Source organism: Vombatus ursinus, unplaced genomic scaffold (genome assembly GCF_900497805.2).
Source record: "Vombatus ursinus unplaced genomic scaffold, bare-nosed wombat genome assembly UNPS02014779.1, whole genome shotgun sequence".
NCBI lineage: Eukaryota > Metazoa > Chordata > Mammalia > Diprotodontia > Vombatidae > Vombatus > Vombatus ursinus.
Genome location: NW_020954557.1, coordinates 7,750,571 through 7,766,535, shown reverse-complemented (window position 1 = coordinate 7,766,535; position 15,965 = coordinate 7,750,571). Strand labels below are relative to the sequence as shown.

The window sequence follows — 15,965 nt, the reverse complement described above, 5'->3', positions numbered from 1 at the left end:
TTGAAAGGTAAATTTACTTGATCATTTGGAAGGGACCTTAAGATAATGAAGTGATAAAATTCTAGTAGAGGGAAAAGGAACATATTCCTTTTCAGAACTTTAATAATTTGAAATGGTATTGAGGGGATTAAGTAAGAAAAACAGAGACCTAGAGTTGGATTGGTTCTGTTTGAAGAACTTTAAAAGGATAAATTTAAGAGGATATGAGGAAAACAGTAGTACAGAAAGGAAGAAGGGTATGGAACTTAGTATTTCTTATAATTTGTGTGCATGACAAGAATATATATATACATATATGTATATATATATGAAACTAGGGAGGAAGGAAGAGGGGTCATCAGGTAAAGCCACTCATGTGAATCAGATAAAGAAGGGTTGAACATGTGTGTGCACATGAGCACACACATACAAACACAGAATTGGGGATAGAAATATACCAAACCCAACAGGGAAATAGGCAGGGATGTAGAGAGTTGTTGCCCTCCCTGCCCCCTTCCCCCACATAGACCAAGTAAAATTCCAGAGCAGCTATAGATGCAAATAGAACAAACTTCTTAATCCTGAAAGGAGAATTAGAAAAAAATAGAAACAAGAGAAAGGAAAAGAAGAAAGAATAGGAAAAGAAGGAGAAAAAAGGAAAGGAAAAGAAAGAAAAAAGATCTAGAAAACAAGCAAATGTCCATTAAGTAGATAATACTGAACAAACCATGGTCTATGAATCAAATGAAATAGAATGACAAAAGAGACTGTTTCAGAAAACACTGGTAAACATTGATTGATACAGAGCAAAATGAGCAGAACCTATAGAACAATTGATATAATGAAAAATATATATAGAAAAACAACTTAACAAATCTTTTTGGGAAAATCTACAAGAATAGGAGTCATCCTCTGATTTGATAAATGGGTTATGATAAATGGATATATGATGAAAGGTATGAACAGGTAGTTTTCCAATGAAGAAATCAAAACAGTTTTTAGTCATATGAAAAAAATGCTCTAAATCATTATTGATTATAGAAAGGCAAATTAAAACAACCTTGAGGTAGCATTTTACACCTATCATATTAGCTAAAATAATTGAAGGGAAAAGCAACACATGTTGGAGGGGATGCAGAAAAATTGGGGCACTAATTCATTGTTGGTGGAATTGTGAACTGATCCAACCATTTTGGAGAGCAATCTGGAATTGTGCCCAAAGAGTTATTAAACTGCCAAACCCTTTGACCCAGCACCATTAGATCTATTTCCTTGTACTCTCCTGCAGATACCTGATGCATCACAGAACACTGCTATGGGGCTGGTCACTGAAGGTCCAGCATACTCTGCTGCCTGGAGCCTGGATCTCCACAACACTGAAAAGAGGAAGGGGGGAAACTGCAGTGTTCAGATGTTGTGAATTCATGATAGACATCAGTTCATTTTCTTAAAGTTTCTTTTGGGTTTCAGGCATCCTAGAGTTTGATACACACACACACACACACACACACACACACATAAAACATGAATTCATAACAGATCAATTGCTCTTGTTCTCTGATAATACAAAACATTTTGTATTATTAGAATGGGAATCTGTTTTTAAAAATTCCAAATATAAAATTAAATCATTACAAAGTGTCTCCTAATCTCCAGGAATCTGTTGTAGCAACCATAGAACATGTTAGATAAGTATTTTTTTAAAGATACTGAATTCACCACTATGATGTCATCTGTTTGTCACATATAGAGACTTCTTCACTGCATCTATATGTGAAAACAAGGAGGAAGTGCTGTCAAACTTTGCCCTTTTGCTTTCCTGGAAGGGCAGGTTCTGCCAAAGCAATTCATGCATCCATTTGCGCAGCAATTTGTGCCCAAATAGGGAAATCACAGCTGAAGGCAGTAAGAAAAGTAGTTTTGATGCCACCAGGTGTACAGATCCAGTCTCTGTATGGTGGGAACAAGTGTCAGAATGGAGTCTGTTGGTCAGTAATTTTCCTCTTGAGGAAAAACCTGTTCAGAAAGAACAATAGCAGAATTTAAACTCCAGCATCATTACAGTCTTGGAGAAAAAAAATGATTCACTGAGCCTTTTTCCAGAAATAATGGGATCTTTTTTACATATGGTTTTTCTTCAGGGAAACCATGAATCCACATGTATCTTGTAGTTCAAGAAGGCTGTCAATAGGCTTTAAAAAATTCAGTAGTTGTGTCACTAATACATTGCTCAAATCCATTCAATTTAATTCAACAAACTTATTTAAGACTTACTATGGAAATGAGGATGAAGGTTGGGAAGTTTCCATATAGATAGGAGGAAGCACATTCTAGATATACTGTGTGTGTGTGTGTGTGTGTATGTGTATGTGTGTGCATGCATGCATATGCCCACGTGTGTGCACATGTCCACATATGTGTGTGCATTTGCATAAATGTGCTAAGAAAAAAGGTAGAAAGGGGGAGTATTGATACTAGGAATGGTGAGTATAAAGTACCCTAAAAGTAATCATAGAAGACTGGAGAAGAAGGTTGGTGCCATGTTATGGAAGGAACAAAATGCCAGACTGAGCAGCTTCTCCTTTATTCCAGAGGTAACAGGATGACACTGGAGGGTTTTAGTCAGCTAAGTGACAAATGGATAGAGTGGAATTGGGTTTAGGAAGACATGAGTTTCAATCCTATCTCAGTCACTAACTAGCTGTGTGACCCTGGCCAAGTCATTAACCTGCATTCTACTTGGTTTTCTCTTCTGAAAAATAAAGATAAGATCACCTATTTCCCCGGATTTCTGTAAGGATAAAATGATATAACATTTGTCAAGCTTTTTACAAACCTTAAAGCACTATATGAATGCTGGCTATAACAACAATATAATAATAAAATATCCATGTCATATTATGTTATACAATATATGCTATAATAATACTTATTATATTGTTATCATTATTAATCAGAAGGATAACATTATCTTAGTGCTATAAGGAGAAATTTTAAAAAACTGAGCTGCAATCTTTGTATTCTAACCAAGAAGGGAGAAGACCATATCTCTTTCCTGATGGCTCTGCATAGGTCCCGGAGACTCTGTGCTATCTTAAGATGTGGAGGATATTCTAACACTAAGACAAATTAGAACTCCACAATGATTTCAGCAATGGTATCAGTAGGATGACTTGACATTTAAAATAATTAAATGTATACTTACGGGAAAGAAGTCTTGTTTTATAATCACAGAAGGTCCAATGCACTAGGTTATTGACATGATGCAGGAAGACAATAAAGAACCTTAGAATTTCAATTAAAATAATTTTCTATACATTGAAACATCTAGATAATTAACTAAATGTTTTATATTTCAAATTTCAGTCATGTATTTGGTGTAGATTCAGCCTGACTTGAATTAAATGAAAAGTAAAATTTTTTACCATTCTATTGCCTTCCTAGTTATGTTTCAGTATAGTCTGTTTTAACAATTATATGAAGTGTAGAAACAATGAATTCTGCCTGTACGGCACAGTACACATAGGAGGTGGCTCAAAGATTTAAGATACATTACAGCATGTTTATTTCATCACTTGCTTGGTTAAAATAATGGCTTGGTGGCAGGATGAGTCCTAAAGCACAAAATTAGCTTGATCGATTAAATCCATTGTCTATGTAATGATGACAGGTGAAAAGGGACCTTCAACTGTCAGGCTGAAATTTTTTACTTCATGGTACTGCCCTTAATGATTTGCATGTCAGAAAGTTTGTCCACAGTTATGAAGGATGCAAGTTTTTGGCCACCCAGAACACAATGGAAGGAATGAAGGAGAAAATCTTTCTGCACAATAACTTGACAAATAAAGAATCCCACTCTAGAATGGGGATGGCAGCCATATTGGAAGCAGTTGATTATATTAAAAGCTGCTGTATGGTAATAAAGGCAAAGAGCAGTAAGACCCCCATCCCCAATATCCTAGATCCCATGGGACCACAAATGGCTGACCAAGAGTATGAAATCTAGGTATAATAAAGCCAATGATGTCATTGTTGCACCAGAAATGGAAATAGCAAGAGTAAACTTGTTAATTCTGGTGCTGGGTGCATCTGCACTCCGAATATTGTAGTGACCATAGAACAGAATTGTTACAAGGGATCACTCCTTGGGAGGTGGTAAGAGAAGGAGACAAGTAGAAATCTAGGTTATGCAAAACCAAATATCGATAAAATCTACTATTTTTAAAAGAAATAAAAGGTTACAGAATGTTTGAGTTAAAGTCTTCGAGTACTTTTGAAATATACTTTTATTGTAGACCATTTCATATGACTGGCACATAAAAGTGCTAAATAAATGTTTGTTGACTGACTGACTAATGAGATGGAATAATCTATTTAAAGTTCTATGATTACTTAAAAAAATTTTAAAAAGTCTTTAAAATGTGCCTTACATTACTAAACAGAATTAGTTTTTCTATGATGAAATGTCTTCATTTGCTGAAATGAAATACAATCTTTTTTTATGAACACACTGCTAGGTTAGCTATGTTAATCAAAGATAGATTTATGATTCTTACTTCTTGGACTTATGTTCCTCTTTACCTGAGGGTTCAGGTTATTGGCATTCCATGAGCAAAGCTTGTGAACTCCTAAAAGTCATCCATAACACTAGGTCTATATATATGTGTGGACAGAATTGAGTCAACCATCCTTACATATTACTCTATCTCATTTGGTACCAATTAATATTTTCCCAAAATATTTGTTACAAAGAAAGATAGAATGGCATTGCGGATCAGGGGCTGGCTGTGGAGTTGTGAATATCCAAGTTCAATTTGCCACTGACACATTCTGACTGTGTCACCCTGCTCAAATCATTCAGTTCCTAGATAACTTTCTTATAATATCCATTGTGGAGAAGATGTAGATCTTTCTTGGTAAAAGAAATTTACCAGGAGTTGAGAGGTGTCAAACCTGCTGTAGACTGCTGCATTGCAACACTCCTGAATGCTGCCCAAATTAAATTGAGATGTAATTAAAAACCACTTAACAAAATAAATAAAATACAATAGAATATAGGTAATGTTAATATGTGATTTTCTAAGTCAATATGTTGCCAAGAGGGATCATCACTGTATTTTAGTGACCTTGTTTCTATTGGAGTTTGACACCATTGATTTACATCAATAGACTTCCAGTTCTGTACAAACTCACAAAATCATTATGGAATCTGAGTGTTGGCAGTTAACTTAGGAGCCACATAGTCTAACTCATATCTGAATGAAGAGTAGCACTTGAAATGGGGCTGTCTCCAAGCATGTCTTGCCTATATAGCTACTAGATACTATTTGTAAGGATCCTTGTGTTCAGGATGTGGGGATTGGTCCACCTGAATTCTGTTACTTCTAAACTTCCCTGGATTTTGTAGATGCTGGAGCATTTCAGCTTATAATGTAATTTTCAACAACACCCCGCCCCCCACCATTACTTGATGAAACTTTATTTTCTTTTTGCTATTTTAATTATTTTACTTTTACTTCATTTGATGCATTTCTTACTTTTTTATATGGTGGAGGGAGCTGTGTTTAACCAAAAAAAAATAACTAGTAGGTTGCCACAATTATGTTGTTCATTGATATAAACAATTTGGGAAACAAAAAGTAAAGGCCCTGTGACATACTGGAAAGACCAATGAACTGAGAGTCAGAAATGTCATTCTAGGAAATGTCTAATTATAATAAAGTTACATAGTCCTTTAGTCTCTCTGGAGTAAAAAGAAATAAAAATCTTATAAGAAAATGTGAGAAGTAGGTCAGATGACCTCTAAGGTCCCCTGAAATTCTAAGATTCTATTAATTTTTTGGTTGTTTTTGAATTAATTAGTTCATTTGTTTTTAGCTTTCATCATTCATTTCCACAAGATTTTAAGTTCCAAATTTTCTCCCCATCTCTCCCCTCCCCCACCCCAAGACAGCATGCATTCTGAATACCCCTTCCCCTAATCTGACCTCCCTTCTATCACCCCTCCCTTCCCTTATCCCTTTCCCCTTCTATTTTCCTGTAGGTTAGGATAGATTTATATACACCCCATTGCCTATATATCTTATTTCCTAGTTGCAAGTAAAAACAATTTTTAACATTTGTTTTTAGAGCTTTGGATTCCAAATTCTCTCCCTCCCTCCCTCCCCACCCACCTTCATTGAGATGGCAAGCAACTTTACACAGGTTATACATGTGTAGTCATGCAAAACACTTCCATAGTAGTCATGTTGTGAAAAACTAACTATATTTCCCTTCATCCTATCCCACCCCCCCACTAATTCTATTCTCTCCTTTGACCCTGTCCCTCCTCAAAAGTGTATGCTTCTGATTGCCTACTCTCTCAATCTGCCCTCCTCTCTATCATCCTCCCCCTCATCCTCTTCCCCCCTATTTTCCTGTAGGGTAAGATAGATTTCCATACCAAATTGAGTGTGTATGTTATTCCCTCCTTAAGCCAAATCCAATGAGAATAAGATTCACTCATTCCCTCTCACCTTCCCCCACTTCCCCTCCACTGTAAAAGCCTCTTGTTGTCTGATAATTTACCCAATTCTACCTCTCCCTTTCTCCTTCTCCCAGTATAATCCTCTCTCAGCACTTAATTTTATTCTCCAGATATCACCCCTTTATCTTCAACTCACCCTGTGCCCTCTACCTACCTACCTATCTATCTATCCATATATATTTTTCCTTCCACCTACCTTCATAATGACAAAGGTCACATGAGTTACAAATATCATCTTTCCATGTAGGAATGTAAACAATTCAACTTTAATAAGTCCCTTATGATTTCTCTTTCCTGTTTGTCTTTTCATGCTTCTCTTGAGTCTTGTATTTGAAAATCATGTTTTGTATTCAGCTTTGGTCTTTTCATCAAGAATGTTAGAAAGTTCTCTATTTCATTGAATGTTTATTTTCCCCCCTGAAAGATTAAACTCAGTTTTGCTTGGTTATAATCCTATCTCCTTTGCCCTCTGGAATATCATATTCCAAGCCTTCTGGTCCCTTAATGTAGAAGCTGCTAAATCTTGTGTTATCCTGATTGTGTTTCCATAACACTTGAATTGTTTCTTTCTGACTTTTTGCAATATTTTCTCCTTGATTTGTGAACTCTGGAATTTGGCTATAATATTTGTAGGTGTTTTCCTTTGGGGATCTCTTTCAGGAGGTGATTGGTGGATTCTTTCCATTTCTATTTTACCCTCTGGTTCTAGAATATCAGGACAATTTTCCTTGCTAATTTCTTAAAAGATGATGTCTAGGCTTTTTTTTTTTTTTGATCATGGCTTTCAGATAGTCCAATAATTTTTAGATTCTCTCTCCTAGATCTATTTTCCAGATCAGTTGTTTTTTCAAAGACATTGTCTTCTATTTTTTCATTCTTTTGGTTTTGTTTTACAATGTCTTGGTTTCTCATAAAGTCACTAGCTTCCATTTGCTCCATTCTAATTTTTAAGGAAGTATTTTCTTCAGTGAGCTTTTGGACTTCCTTTTCCTTTTGACCAATTCTGCTTTTTAAGGCATTCTTTTTGTCACTGGCTTTTTGGACCTCTTTTGCCATTTGGGTTAGGCTATTTTTTAAGGTGTTATTTTTTTCAGTATTTTTTTGGTCTCTTTTAGCAAGCTGTTGACTTGTTTTTCATTTTTTTTCTTGCATCACTCTCATTTCTCTTTCTAGTTTTTCTTCTACTTCTCATATTTGCTTCTCAAAATCCTTTTTGGGCTCTTCCATGTCCTGGGACCAATTCATATTTTTCTTGGAGGCTTTGGATATAGGAGCTTTGATTTTGTTGTCTTCTTCTGGTTGTATGTTTTGATCTTCTTTGTCACCAAAGAAAGATTCTATGGTCTGACTTTTTTATTTGCTGTTTATTCGTGATCTCAGCCAATTACTTGGGTTTTAAACTCTTTGTTAAGGTAGGGGGGGCTGCTTCCAGTGTGAAGAATGCACTGTCCCAAGCTTTGGGGGTTTTGTGCAGCTGTTTTCAGAGATACTTCTAAGGACCTGTAAAATTTCAGTTCTTCCAAGATGATATGATCAAAGAAGAGGTGTTTACTCCTTTCCTGGCCTGTGCTCTGGTCTATGAGAGACCATAAGCACTCTTTTCTGCATTGGAACTGTGAGGAGGATTCCCTCTCCACCACCACCACAAGCTAAACCATGCCAATACTCGTCTTAGCCCCAGGACCGTCACCTAGAACTGTGACCCAGATCTAAGCACAGGCAAAGTAAGAGAATCCTGCCTCAGCTCTAGCAAAAAGATCCCTGCAATCCCCCTCTGATCAGCCATATGATACCTTCCCTCTCCAATCTGTGGGCCAAGAGCTCTAGAAGCAGCCCCCACCTCAGGGTTGTGTTGGGACTAGGGTTGGGACTGATCTTCTCTCTCACTATACTCACAGACCTTTCCTATTGACCTTCTAAGTTGTCTTTGGTGTTTATGGGTTGAGAAGTGCAGAAACTTCCAAAGCTGCCCATGATTCAGGCCCCTGAGGCCTGCTCCAGTTTTGCCGAGGCCTGGTTTTTGCCTGGGTGTCCATGCTGAACTGTATTCCTCTCACTGCCCTGAGCAACAGACCTTTCCAATCAACCATCCAGGTTGTCTTGGGCTGGAAATTTGTTTCACTTTGTCTTTTTGTGGATTCTACTGCTCTACAATTTGTTTAGAACCATTTTTTTTACAAGTATTTGGAGGGATTTGGGAGAGAGCTCAACAAATCACTGTTTTACTCCACCATCTTGGCTCTCCTCCCACATTCTATTAATTTAAGCTTAATGTGGGAAGTGCACTGGCTCTGAAACCAGAGAACTTGGGTTTAAATCCCACCTTTGATGCTTATTATTTATTATAGGTAAATAATTTAACTTCCCTGAGTCTTAGATTTTTTATCTGTAAAATTCGTTCGTTATTGTCCTTCATTTTCAAAAAGGACCAAAATGACATCCCTATCTTGGGATCAAGGTACAATGTGTCTGACTGTGGCTGTCAGACCAATGTGAGCTCAGCATGCTCTGCGACAGGTTGGGCACAAGTAGTTTATAAGAACATTTGGAATGGAGATATCTCTCAATTTGCACATCTCACATTTCCTTTGAGCTACTACAATTCTGCCTTGTTCATATAGTACAGCACCTTCTTTGATGGGGGCACACCATGCTGGCAGTCCTGGGTCAGAGTCTTCCATGTACCATGATCAATTCCAAATTTTTTAAGACACCTTGTATCACATCTTCTGACTTCCATGCGAACGCTTGCCTTGTGTGAGTTCTCTGTAAAATAGTCTTTTAGGCAAATATACTTTTGGCATTTGAACAATGAGGCTAGCCCATCTGGAATTGCACTCTCTGCAGTAGATTTTGAATGCTTGGCAGTTTAGCTCAAGAAGGGACCTCAGTATCCTGTACCTTATCTTGCCAGATGATCTTCAAAATCTTCCCAAAACAATTCAAATGGAAATGATTCAGTTTCCTGGCATAGCATTGGTATACTATCCAGGTTTCACAGGTATACAACAATGAGGTCAGCAGAACAGCTCTGTAGACCTTCAGTTTGGTAGGCAATCTAATGCTTCTCTCCCACACTTTCCTTCAGAGCCTCCCGATTACATACCTACTGCTGGCAATGTGTGTGTCAACCTTATTATCAATGTGTACATCCCTAGAAAGTATACCACCAGAGTAAGTGAACTTATCTGCAGTATTCAAAACTTCTCCATTTGCAGTAATCAATGATTCCACATATGGATGGTGTGGTGCTGGCTGATGGAGCACCTGTGTTTTCCACATACACCATGCTAGCACCTCACATTGGACTAGGGACTCTGAACTTATTGAAATAACAAGGATGCCTTGTGATTTGTGACATGTCTACCTCAAGTTTAATGCTCAATCACTACTTAAGGAAGGAACCACAAGCAGAAATGGTCATCAGGGCCCTAACACCAGCTCATGTAGTTGAATCCGTCTTCAACAAAAGAGAAGTTGCAGGGTGGGAGAAAAAAGAGGTGAGCTCATTCCCCAAACTCACTTCACAGGGAGTTTGGGGACAGAGGACACTACTTGCTACACAGGAAAGTTGAAGAAACTATATCTTCTTTTATCTTATGCAGGCAGCCTAACACTCTGCTGCCATTACACATCAGTGGGAGCAATAAGTGAACACTTACAATTTACCATGTCATATTCAAATGTTCTTCCAGTCTTTTTGGTACTGGAAGCACTGGGGAGTTTGTCACGTTTGTCTTGACAATAAACTGAGTCACATATGTGACCTGGAAGCAGGCAGGGAATATCTTTGTATGTATATCCCACATTATATTTCCACAAATCTGAAAGAAGAGCTCTTCCTTGCTTCTCTAATATAATTAAGATGTTACTTTTTATGTTGAAGTCATCTATCTACTTGGAATTTTTCTTGTTATATGATACGAGATGTTATCAACCTCATTATTTTTACAGGTGATGAAACCGAGGCCCATAAAGATTCTTACCTGTCCAAAGCAATTGATGTAGGGAGGAGGAGGAAACAACAAGACTAGTAATGATACCATTATCCTTACCTTGACAGTACAGAACTTTAGAAGTGAATTTATATCTCCTCCCTTTCTTGGCTAAACTCTTTGAGAAATCCAAACTAAGTCCTGACTAAAATCTCATCTTCTACAGGAAGCCTTTTTCATTCTGTCTTAGTTCTAGGGCCTTCCCTCTTTAATATCTTGCATATAGCATGTTTGTATATGTTTGTTTACTTACTGTCTCTCCCACTAAATTGTGAACTCTTTGACTCTTTGTATCTCTACCATATCACAGAGTGCCTGACACATAGTAGATATTTGCTTATCAAATACTTATTGAATATTGACTGATTTACACTTACCTCTACTTCCTTTCCTCTCAGTCACTTCTAAAACTTCTGTAATCCAGCTTACAAGCTTATCATTTAACTGAAAAGGCTTTCTTCAAAGTTACCAATGAACACTTAATTGCTAAATAGAATGATTTTTTCTGAATCTTCAACCCTTTTGACATCTCTGCAGCATTTGACATTTGATCTTTTCATGAATCCTCTCACCTTTCAATCTTTTCATATTTTTTTACTCCCTCCTACTACCTCTTCTAGGTACTTAGATGGTTCAGTGAATAGAGTGCGTGGGCCTGGAGTCAAGAAGACTGTTCAAATCCAGCCTCAAAGGCTAGTTATGGGACCCTGGGCAAGTCACTTAACCTTTGTTTATCTTAATCCACTGGAGAAGGAAATGGCAAACCATGCCAATATCTTTGCCAAGAAAACCCCATGGACAGTATTGGCAATCTATGGTTCATAGAGTCATAAGGGGTTGGACACAACTGAACAACAACAACAACAACAACAACAACAATTTCCCCTTCTGTCTCTCTGACAACTCCTCAAACTTCTTTACTGATTCTTCACCTATATCATGCCCATTAAGCATGGGCTATGTCCTGGGTCTTCCTTTTTCCCTCTATTCTATCTCACTTCATGATCTCATCATCTCCTTTGGGTTCAGTTATCATATCTATGCAGATTATTCATATATATATACATATATATGTATATATATGTATATATCTCCAGCCTTCATCTCTCTTCTGATTTTGAGTCCTAAATAACCAACTGCCTTTTGGACATTCTGAATTGGATATCCATAATCATGTAAAATTAAAAAAAATCTAAAAAGAATCTCATTATCTTTCCTAAAACACCCTCCCCTGTTTGAATTTTCCCTATTACTGCTGAGGACACTACCATCTTCCAATAACCTATTAGAGTGGTTGATTTAGAGTCAGATGACTTAGGTTTACTCTTGGTCTGTCCCTTAATAGCCATGTGAACTTGGGAAAGTCACATTTGGTTTCATTTTTTTGACCCTGATACCTTTGCTCTCTCTTCACAAGTATAAATCATCTAATTAAGAACTTTGGTCATTTTACTATTTTCTGTCTTCTCTTTATTCACAGATGGGGCAGTGATAGTAATTATTATCTGAGTCTTAGCAATGTTGAAAAAAAACAATGGTCCTTTTTCCATATGAGAAGCCTGCCCTAAGCAGCTATTTCAGCTGTGAGGCCAACTGGAATAGTATCCTGTCCCTGTTTGTCTCATAGGCTGCATGATGCCTGTGCTCAAGAAAGCTGCCTAGGCTCTGATTGCTTCCCATCAAGCAGCTATATCTCCCTCTGTCTCTTAGCAATCCACAACATGATTGTCTGATTGCAAAGTCCACACCTGAAATCTGTCACACTAGAGAGGGAAGACATTTCCCAGAGAAACTAATCTGACCTTTGCTCAGTGAGGCATTGTTAACAATTCCCTCTCAACTGGTACAGCTCTTTATATATGACAATTGATTTCCTCTGGATCCAAAGGCTAATAATGACTTTGTATTAAGCAATTTTCCTTAGTTTGTCACCACAGAAGTAAACCTCCAACTCTGTTACTACTTGTGAACACATTTGGCATTTCCTCTGACAGACTGGCACGTGATCCCTATTGCCTTACTATAACTTGACTTATCAATTCACCGAATGCTGCCTTTTTTTTTTTTTTTTAAAGATGTGATTTCTTTCTGGGTATGAGTTAATCACATAGCATGGTCAATAGGAAATAGAGCACAGTATTGTAGATTCTTAACAAAAACTATTGTAAATACATAGATTAGGAAGCGAAAGGGAATTTAGAGTCCATCTAGATCAGCTTTCTCATTTTAGAAATAAGAAAACTAAAACCTGGGAAGTTTGAGTGATTTATCCAAGGTAACAAAAGTAATAAGAAGCAGATCTGGAATTGGAGCCCAGAGCTGGAATTGGAGTCCAGGGTCTCTAGCTTCATATCCACTTTTTTTCCCCCACAACACCATGCTAGAAATCCTTTTTCTTGGCAGTGGTACAATCACTAAATTTTTATCATAAGCTTTGAGGAAGAAAGTAAAGGATATGGTAAGCAAAGCCCTATGGGGAGGGAGAGGGAGGGAATTTTTCTAGTTCTCCCTGATATTCTAGTTTTTCAGCTTAAGGATTCTGTTTGGGAATTAATCAACAGAAGCAAGGGAAAGAACATGACTGACATACAGCTGGAAGATACATTTAATAAAATGCAGCAATTTAGAACTGGAAAGTATAGTCCTCTTCATATATAGCTCTGTGTTATTTGCTGGGTGTTTGTGTTTTATGGACAGGGTAAAAAACAAAAATAAAGTGGTGATGACAAGTATTTTTAGAGGTGCTCCTTGTTTGAGGATCTTGTCTTTTACACTTAGAAAATATAGATTCATCTGAGGAGGAGAGGTGCTGTTTAGATAGTAGGTGGGGAAAGTTGGAATAGATCACAGTGCTAAGTGAAAACTGCAGTACTAACTTTTACGTATTCCCAAGGTCTGCCATATCCCTCTTCTAACACACAGTCACACACACTGGCAAAAGAGGAGAAAAATGAGCAGGATGAGGAGAGGCAGGAAACAAAAACTTAAGTTTTTTTTTTTTTTGGTTTTGTTTCACTTTTAGGAGAGAATAAAACTGGAATTGTTTTGCTGTTTAACCGGAATGCCTGCTCATCCACTCTATTTGATAGAGAAGTGAAAGTGTTCTGGAACAAGCTGTCCTGGACTTAAGTGTGCCAGCCTTGAGCTCACCAGAATTTCTGGAGATTGGTACCTCTTTGCTCCAAGGTCTGGGAGGGCTATGGGGACCCACACTAGCACCCTCTGTAGTAAATCAGGAAAAGTGGGGATAAGGATAACATCAGTTCCAGAAAGAGGTTCATGAGAAGACAGCTTCTACCTTTTAATCCCTTTCCCTCCACTGGCTCACCTTTTCCCGAATCCAGGTGCATATTACCCATTCTATCTTGTTTCCCCGTGGAGTTGGCCATGGTATGTGTGACTGTGGTTAAACTGAAGGTAACCGGCTGCGCTGGTTGCCTTGGGTCTAAAATCTGGCGACTTGGGGTGTGGTGTTCATTAGTTTCTTCCCCACCTCTATCTTCCCTCCTTTTCTTGCCATCCCTTTCCATCCCAGTTTAAGTCTAAGGACAGGAGCTGGTGGGGGACAAACGAACAGAGACACAGGTTGGGGTTGGGAGAGGGTTTAAAAGGGCATATCAGCCTTGGCCTGCTCAAGTAGTTTGCGAGGGTATTTTTTTACCTCGTTATTTGAATGTAATTTGGGGGTGCATCTGGAAAGGTGGCGCGAAGAAAAGAAATAGAAGGCGGAGACGGTCCGAGGGAAAGCATTAAGAGAAGAGCTGGGCGCAGAAGTAAATCCAGATTGTGAGGTTCGGCTTCACTTCTGCTGTTAAGCACCTGACCACACTTCCACACTTCTCCCCCTACCTCTTCTCAGGACTGCCCCAGGACTCTTAAGAGAAAGAAAGTATCTTTTTCAGATAGGTGAAAAGGAGAAGGGTAAGAAGAGGAGGAAGGAAATGGAATTATGTACCTGGGTTCTCTTGTCATTTCCTAACCCACCCTCCCCAGTTGGCATTGGTTTGCAGCGCTTCGCTCTTGCGCCTCCTTCCTTTTTGAATCTGGCCCGCTCCCCTGTATTACGTCTGTGCTCCGCAGGAAATTTGGGGACGATTACCAGGTAGTGACCACTTCGTCCAGCAGCGCGGGCTTGCAGGGCCAGGGGCCTCAGCAGCAGCAGCAGCAGCAGCAGCAGCAGCAGCAGCTGGTCCCCAGGAAGAAGCAGTAGCAGTTCGTAGATAAGAACGGGAGGTGCAATGTGCAGCACGGCAACCTGGGCAGTGAGACTAGTCTCTACCTCTCGGATCTCTTCACCACCCTGGTGGACCTCAAGTGACGCTGGAACCTGTTCATCTTCATCCTCACCTACACCGTGGCGTGGCTCTTCATGGCGTCCATGTGGTGGGTGATCGCCTACACCCGGGGAGACCTGAACAAAGCCCACGGCAACTACACGCCCTGTGTGGCCAATGTCTACAACTTCCCCTCTGCTTTCCTCTTCTTTATCGAGACCGAAGCCGCCACCATCATGGCACTTTTGGCTCCAGACATCCAGGGCACCATCTATTAGAACAAGCAAGAGATGCCATCTGAGTCAGTGTAGTCGCCTGATACCCCCACCACACCAGTCCCCAAATCCCTTACTGACAAACTCATAGGACTTTGAGGAATAGAGAGTAGAAGTAAGTTTCGTTTTTTAAAATTTACAATTTAAAGGTTTTTCCAGAGTTAAAATCCATTTTATGATCATTTGACTTCCGTTGGTGTTTCAGTTAGATGAAGAATCAAGTGATTCTGTTTCTTAGAATCCACATTATTTTTGAAGCTTACAATATCCCTTAAAGGTTTCCTAACCTCAGAAGTTTAAAGGAATAAAAAAATTGTGTGTGTAATGGCAGGCAGTCTTAGTTGTTAGGTCAGAAGGCTTGGATTCATTTCCCATCTCTTAAAGTTGTGAGTGGGTCAAGTCACTTAACAACCCTGAGCTTCAGTTCCCGCATCTCTAAAATGAGTTGGTTGGTCTAGATGGCCTCTGAGGTCCCTTTCAGTTCTGAGTCTATGGTCTTTTGATAATGACCATATTCATCTAGTATTTGTAAAAAAAAATCATATATATTATACACTTTTTTTATAATTTTATTTTTTCCATTATCTATTATTTATTTTTTCTCCCTCCCTCTCCACTTACCACTGAAAAGAAATGCTAAAGCTATGTTCATTTAAGCATAGCCAGGCAGAACAAACGTCCATTATTTATCATGAAGTGGGCATCATTCCTCTTCATCAGTCTTCCGAAATTATGGTTGATTAGATCAGAGTTCTTAAATTTTTCAGAATTGTTAGTTTTTTCCCCCCAATATTGATGTTATAGTATATATAGTTCTTCTGCCTCTGCTTATTTCACTTTGTATCAGTTCATACAAGGCTTCCCAGGTTTCTTTGAAACAGTCTCTTCATTTCTTATAGCACAATAGTATTGCATT

At 38.5% G+C, this 15,965-nt stretch overlaps 1 pseudogene; it reads left to right on the top strand.

The window, feature by feature from the left end:
• LOC114045810 overlaps positions 1–15,052 on the top strand; it is a 76,210-nt pseudogene extending 61,158 nt beyond the window's left edge.
• The last annotated feature ends 913 nt before the right edge of the window (positions 15,053–15,965 follow it).